Source organism: Petromyzon marinus, chromosome 21 (genome assembly GCF_048934315.1).
Source record: "Petromyzon marinus isolate PM22_M1 ecotype Great Lakes invasive population chromosome 21, UKy_Petmar_22M1.pri1.0, whole genome shotgun sequence".
Taxonomy (NCBI): Eukaryota; Metazoa; Chordata; class Hyperoartia; order Petromyzontiformes; family Petromyzontidae; genus Petromyzon; species Petromyzon marinus.
The window spans coordinates 2,275,165-2,282,782 of record NC_133687.1 but is presented as its reverse complement, the minus strand read 5'-3'; positions in this window follow the sequence as shown (position 1 = coordinate 2,282,782).

Here is a 7,618-nt window from a genome sequence, read left to right as displayed (position 1 = left end):
GATATAGCTTAGTTTGGACTTAAGCTTTCGTGATTACAGGAACTCATGTACGTTGATTCTCTTGGTAAAGTCACGTAGATAGAAAGATACAAGAAGAAATAAAATAAGGAACACTGCAATCTATAATGTCGACTTATTCTTATAGCCAAGCTTCAAACTTTTCCCGTATAAGAAAAAATATATATCAGTTATAATGTCTGTTTGCCCTATGTTTTGTCTCTGTCCCAGTGATTCTGGATATTTGTTTGTGAACAATCCAAAACGTCATGGCATGTTGTCCTTTGACAATCTGGAGATTTTGCAGATCGTCGTTAACCTCCCTTTGCCCCGCAGTTTATTATTTAATGACCTTTTACGACCTCCAGATGCTTGGTGCTTGTGGGAGGTAGCGGGTTTGAGGGTGTTTTTTTATCGATTATTATTATTTTTAAAAAATTGGCAGAATTATTCGTAATATACATTTTTGGAAAAAGGCCTATATATACAACACAGGACAGCGAATCGCATGGTGTTCAGAGCTCGCCTCGCATTCCCTCTGGGACATTTTTACTCGATCAGTTGAAATAATTCCCGCACTCGCCTGCCCATGAGAGCCTCATTAAGTCCCGAGACTGTCTTCAGGAGGATGCCGCTGCAATAGGATGTGTAGCCTAACTCTTTGTGAGATGAATGTTGCTTTTTTGTTGTTATTGTAGTCGGGTAGTTGATCGATTTTATGTCGTTGCTCTTGAGTTGTGGTTGATGTTTCGCTATTGTGGTGTTTGTTGTGTAGTTGCTGTTGTTATAGGGGGTTGCTGCGGTTGTGTTGTGGTTGTTGAGTTCTTTTGGTGTTTGCGTTCTTTTGTCTTTGTTTTGTGTGGCTGCTCTTGTTGTGTAGTCGTTGTCTTGCGTGGCTCTTTTTTCTGTGGTTGTGTTATTGTTTGTTGTGTCATTATTGTTGTTTTATGTTGTTGATTTGTTGTGTTGTAGATGATGTTTAGTGGTTTTTTCACGGTTGTCTTGTAGTTGTATTGTTACGAATAGAGGTTTTTTTGGATTGTATTGTAATTATTTTGGTGTGTCATTGTTGTTATAGTTTTGTTGTGGTTGTTTTGTTAATTATGTTGTGTTGTTGCTTTCTTGTGTTTTTTGCAGTATTTTATTGTTGTGCTACTGTTCATTTAGATGTGTTGAGGTACGCAATGTTGAGTTTGTTGTTTAGCTGCTTTGCTGTTTCGATTATTATTGTCTTGTTATTGTGCCGCTGTGTGGTTGTTTCGTTGCGTTATTAATGCTGTATTGTTGCTTTGATGTTGTTGTGTTATTGTTACTGTACTAGCGCATACACAGCCTCCTTGAGTGACAATAAACGTTCAATATTAGCTCTTATTATTCCCACGATTCAATGATTTAATATTCACGAATGCACAAAGGCAAGACGCTTACCTCACTGCGCATTGCCACTGCAGACTCACCTGTAGCACAAGAGGACACCATGATGACGATGATGCTGATGATGACTGTGGATGTAAATAATGCGGTAGCTTTATAAACTAAACGCTACTCGTGCCGAGCGTCATCTCTACCCCGGTACGCAGCGACGAAGCAGAGACCGTTGCTGACAGTGCTGGCACCGGTTGTTAAACGCGCCCATGGGAATGCTCTTCAGCTGGTTATTGTACAGACTCAGATGAGTGAGCTGGGTTAGTTTATTAAACACCCCTGTGGGTAGAGCCTGTAGCTGGTTCCAACTGATATACAGCTGCTGCAGATTCACCAGACGGTCAAACACCCCCACAGGAACGACCATCAGTCGATTCCCAGACAAATACAAGATGTGGAAATTTGCCAGCAAGTCTCTAGATTAAAGTTCACTGCAGCCAGACTGCACATCTCATATCCCACTAGAATTTTCTTATATATATTCGAGGTGTTAAACTAAATTAAGAAATTGTGGAATATAATGATGTTTGGATATATATATATTTGTGTTTTCCTCCAGTTTATTTCAATTGGTATATCAATGCCAGGTCATGCTATGAAGGATCAATGAGGAATTCTGAAACACCCTGGCGGGTAGAGCCAACGCTGCATCCCACGCAAATATCAAGTTGGTACAAATGGAATAAAACAATGAATAATACACGTCTGTTATATGTCGTGCAGAATTACTTTACATCAATGACTTTTAGTGAATGTATACTCAATTCCGCAAAACAACTCACTTTCGTAAAAAGCGTTACCCAGAGCATATGAGTATATATGTAAGTATTGCGTGTTTGTGCATATGTACACATGTACGTTTGTGCATGTACACATGCATTGTTGTACTCGTATGTGAGTTTGTATTAAGTACTTTGTTTGCATGTTAATGTATGCGTGTAAGTATGCTATCTATGTACACTGTATGTGTAATGTGGAGTATAAACTCACTAAAAAAAATTGCTGTAAAGCAATTTACGTGAAATGTAACGAACGTGTTTTTTTCACATGATTCCATTTGTACCAAGTTAACATTTGCTTGGGAACCATCGTCGGCTCTACCTGTCAAGGTGCTTGAGAATGACCAATTTATCCTTCATATCATGGCATGGCATTACTTTAATAATTGGAATAAACTGGAGGAAAACACCAATATATAAACATCTTCATATTTCGCCGTTTTTTAATATTGTACTACCGATTCGAATACATAAACAAGAAAGCAAATCCTTATCGAATATGAGACTGGCAGTCACGCTATAGCTCTACCCCAGGCACATGTTGGCGAATTTCCGCATCTTGTTTTTGTCTGGGAATCGGATGATGGTCGTTGCCGAGGAGGTGTTTGACTCCCTGGTGAATCTGCAGCAGCTGCATTTGTATCAAAACCAACTATCAGCTCTACCCACCGGGGTGTTTGACAACCTGACCCAGCTTAGCATACTGAATATGCACACCAACCAGCTGAAGAGCGTTCCCAGGGGCGCGTTTGACAAACGGAGCCAGCACTACCAGCAACGGTCTCTGCTTTATCGCTGGGCACCGGGATAGAGATGACGCTCGGCACAAGGAGCCTTCTGTTTATGAAGCTACCGCTTTCAGAATCAGAATCTCTATTTTGACTTGAGGAATCCGATCAGCTATGAAGGTTTTTTCACAGATGTCCAATATGGGCGGGTCAGCAAGTTACAACAACAAAAACGTAAAAAACGATAGGAGTGCAAAATAGAGAAAGAGGTAAGCAAATCACTAAAATAATCCAAATATAAATTATTTATATGCGATATATTAAGCTTGACCAAGGTAGAAAAAACAATACAATAGTCCGAGACCACACCAAGATAACACACAGTCCGTCAATAACATTGCACAATTAACATTCAGTTGAAAAATTAAGTTTTACCCTTTCTATTAATAAAACGTGTGTTAAGATATTCAAACATCAAACAGAAACATTTTGCAAGGAATAAGATCTGTATTAACCACTCATACTTGTGGCAAGACATGGTAACAAACATGCCCCGATAATCTTGATTTGAAGCTTTCGTGGCTGCAGTAATCCATACTCTTTGGTTCTTTCGGTAAAGTCACGTAGGTAGAAAAATAAAAGAAATACAAAAAATATATATCACGACGTTTCGATCGCACACAAGCTGTCGTCCTCAGGTGGAAAAAATAATCCAGCAGTGGAACTGCTGAACCAGCGAGAGAGCTGTTACAACAAAAGGTTATTTATGCACATAAATGCACGTGATCGAGTCGGCATGTTACGTCACCTATTTGAAAATCAGCTCGGCGTGCCTCAGGGATTTGATCAGTGAGGCGTGGGGCGTGAAGTTGACAGCACATTTGGTCGTTTCAGATGGTCCGACATACTCGTGTGCTGGAGAGGCTTGTTCAATAAACCCACCGTGTGTGAACGGAGTCTCCTCCTGGATTCCTTGTGTCCAAGCCTGAACAGCAAGAAGATCACGCCGGAAAATGATCAATTTATATTTTGGTAGTTATTTTTGACCACCCCCTCGGTGCCCAAGAGGATGATCACGGCCAGGAAAAACCGAGGCACAGGGGGCGCGGGTCACAAAAGCAACATCCAACAGCATTAATAAGACAACAAAACACAGATATAACAAAATAACACCAAAATAACAAGACAACTACACAAAGCAACAAAACTTCTGAAATATAACAAGATCAACGACATTAAGCAACACCACTGGCACAACAAACAATATCACAACCACACAGAAACACATTAACCACACAAAACAATGCAAAACAACAACAAAAACACAACAACCACAGGACAAAAAGAGCAAACGCCTATGTCAACAACAACCACACAACAAACACCAAAATAATGAAACATCAATCACAATTCAAAAGCAACAACATTAAATAACAACCATCGATCACAATAGAGCAACACTACAACACAATCAACAACACAATAAAGCAATAAAAAACACATTAACAACCACCCAATTACAATACTAACAATGCAACAGCTGTACTGCACCGCACACACAGTGCGCACTGCACGGCATGAAGCGAGGTGCCGAGATGTGAGGTGAACACGACGCCACTAACGCGACCTAGGGACCCGTGTTGAACTCTCCTGCCGTGTGAAGAGCAACGCTATCTTGTAGAGGCTGCTCTACAGAAAGAGGCGGAGGGAGCTGATCTGCGATTCGTGCTCAGTGATGAACTGACAGCCCTCTCCGCTGGGGTGTTTGACAGTCTGACGCCACTGACTGAACTGAAACTCCATTCGAATAAGCTAAAAGATATTCCCTCAGGAGCGTTTCACAAACTGACACAACTCACTTATCTGAGTCTGAGTGACAACCAGCTATCGTCTATACCTGCTGGGGTCTTTGACCACCTAGTGAATCTGCAGCAGCTCTATTTTAACAGCAACAAGCTAACAGCTATACCCGCTGGGGTGTTTGACAAACTGACACAGCTCACTTATCTGAGCCTCAATATCAACCAGCTAATGGCTCTACCCGAGGGGGTGTTTGATAACCTGGTGAATCTGAAGGAGCTGTATTTGCACACCAACCAGCTGTAGAGCGTTCCCAGGGGCGCGTCTCACAGACGCAGCTGACCTCTACTCGCATCCACACTCTAAGCCGATCATGGTCGTTCTCATCAGTACTGAAGCACGTCTACGCCTAACAATTTACCATACTGACAACTATTGTAATCGCATTGCACATGCACACGTACAGACCTTGCTCTATCCACTGCTGGATGAGGACAGCCCCTCGCCATGTGCGTCATGCTGATTATTGGACAATACTTCAACACTCTGTTTAGTGTGGCTTGGTGAAGGCGGAGAGCATAGACACGGGACGATAGCAGTAAAGTATAGCAAATGGATGCTGCAGAACGGACCCCTGTTTCCCAACACGTGGCCCTGCAGCAGCCTCTAGCAACCTGCCATGCACCGTGGTCACCCATCCAAGCTCTATCGAGACTCAATGCTGCTTTGCTTCTGGGATGTTTAATCTGGAGCATTATGTATGATTTGGTTACGGGTCTCACTTCAACACAACTCCTCCATATCCATCAGGGAGTCAAAAACCCGAGGTGGAGCCGACAGCTGGTTGCTGTACAGAAACCCTTTCTTCAAATACGGATATTACATAATTTGTGCTACTTGTCCGGAAGATGGAAGAGCTTTTGCATTTGAGAGATATATGTTTGTGGCCTCCATGTTTAATTAGTAGTTACAAGAGAATGCGATTATTATGAATAAGAGCCCTTTGCTGATTAGCTGCTAAATGAAGCCCTCCAGACAACATTGTCTAACCATATTTCACCACCAATAATGTTTAGATAAATACTAACTCAGCAGCTATGTTGCGACTGTTCGTAAGGACAGCTATGTATTTTTATAGAACATCATATACATTGTACAGTCATTAGTAATGATCTAATTAACATTGTATAGATTAGAAGCTTTCGTGACTGCAAGAATTACTCTTTGGTTCTTTCGGTAAAGTCACATAGAAAATAAAATCAAATAATAATAGAATACGACGTTTCGGTTGCAACACAATCAGGCATCATCAAGTAAGAATTAATGATATAGCACAGACACGGAAAAAAACATAGGCAGACTCACATTCAGAGACACACCGAGTGAGACACACAGCAAGACAAACAGAAGGACAACGAATCTGTGCCGAGGCCTTAAATAGAGAGAGAGGGGAGGGGCCGGGGCAGAGAGAGGACTGGGGAGGCGGACAAACGAGGGGACCAGCAGACAAACGAAGCGACAAGGAGGGAGCAGTGTCGAATTCCGGACCACGGTGGCCGAATGAGAGACAATGGTTTAGAGCAAGAAAATCTAACGTTTGAGAAAGCAAATTTAGTAAAATTAAGAAGTGTAATGCAACGCAACACAGAGGGTCGGTTAAAACACAGTTAACGCATAGCCTGGTTGATTAACGTTCTTCAAAAAATGCTAAATTAGAAGTTAAGTGTGGAACAGACAAGCAAGGAGAAACTTAGAGAGAGAAATAGGAAGTTTGACAACAAATTTTGTAAAATTAGGGAATGTAATGTAATGCAACACAGAAAGTCGGATAACACACAGTTAACGCATAGCCTAGTTGATTAACGTTCTCCCAAAGATTGCTAAATTATAAGTAAAATGTGAGTTGTGAGTAAACCCTCCCTGTAGAGGTGGTTCAAACTAGATTCGAAGCTTTCGTGACTGCAGGAAGTACTCTTTGGTTCTCACGTCGCAATCTCTCTGTGTATATATATCAACAATAGAGTGATATATAAACTTCCTTTAACCACACCAAGCGATGCAGGAAGCGAGGGGATGAGCAATTACACTGGGTCAAAACCCCCCTCGGGATATCTCTCTATGCCATTGTTTCCCAATTCCAGGGCCTGGCTGTTGTCATGGATGCCAGCGGGAACTGAGCTCAGTGCTTTGTTCCGACAGTGATTTGGATTCCAGACCACACGTCGCACTGACACTGGTAGTGGCAGAGTAGCGATGATGGAGTACTGGGATGAGGCGAGGTCTGTCCTGGAGTCTATGGGTCTAGCTCAGAACTGGGAGTACGCAGAACCGCGTCCTGCACTATACGTCAACACCACCACCATCACCACTAATAAGACTGTTGAACTATAACTAATTTAGTGACATTGCGGATGTTACTGTGTGGTGCCGGCCCAAGACATCACGTATGTAGCGACATCGTGAATGTCACTGTGTAATGCCGGCTCTAGCGAAGCACGGCGTGCGATGCATTGTCATCGCGGACACCCCGTAGGTGTATCGAGTACCAGCCCAAGAGGGGGCTCGGTGAGCGCTGGGATAGCGCAGTGGCACCACACATCGCGTGCACTGCTGACTCCTATGTACATGAGGGAGTGTGAGAGTGTCAGCCATGGAATGAGGTTACCCTAAGCCATGGCACTCTGGTTGACCCTGGAAGGCACGTGACAAGTAAGATCTACACAGGGGCCCCAGGTGGGGGCTAGGGAGTGGTCACGTGTCAGGGTGAGATCCTACGGGAAGGGTCGAGAAACAACAAGAGGTTTCTCGAAGGTGGTCGTGGTCAAAGGCGGGCCCAGCCACGACCCGGGGGCATATATACTGGGTCGCCACAGGGACCGGGGTTCAGCG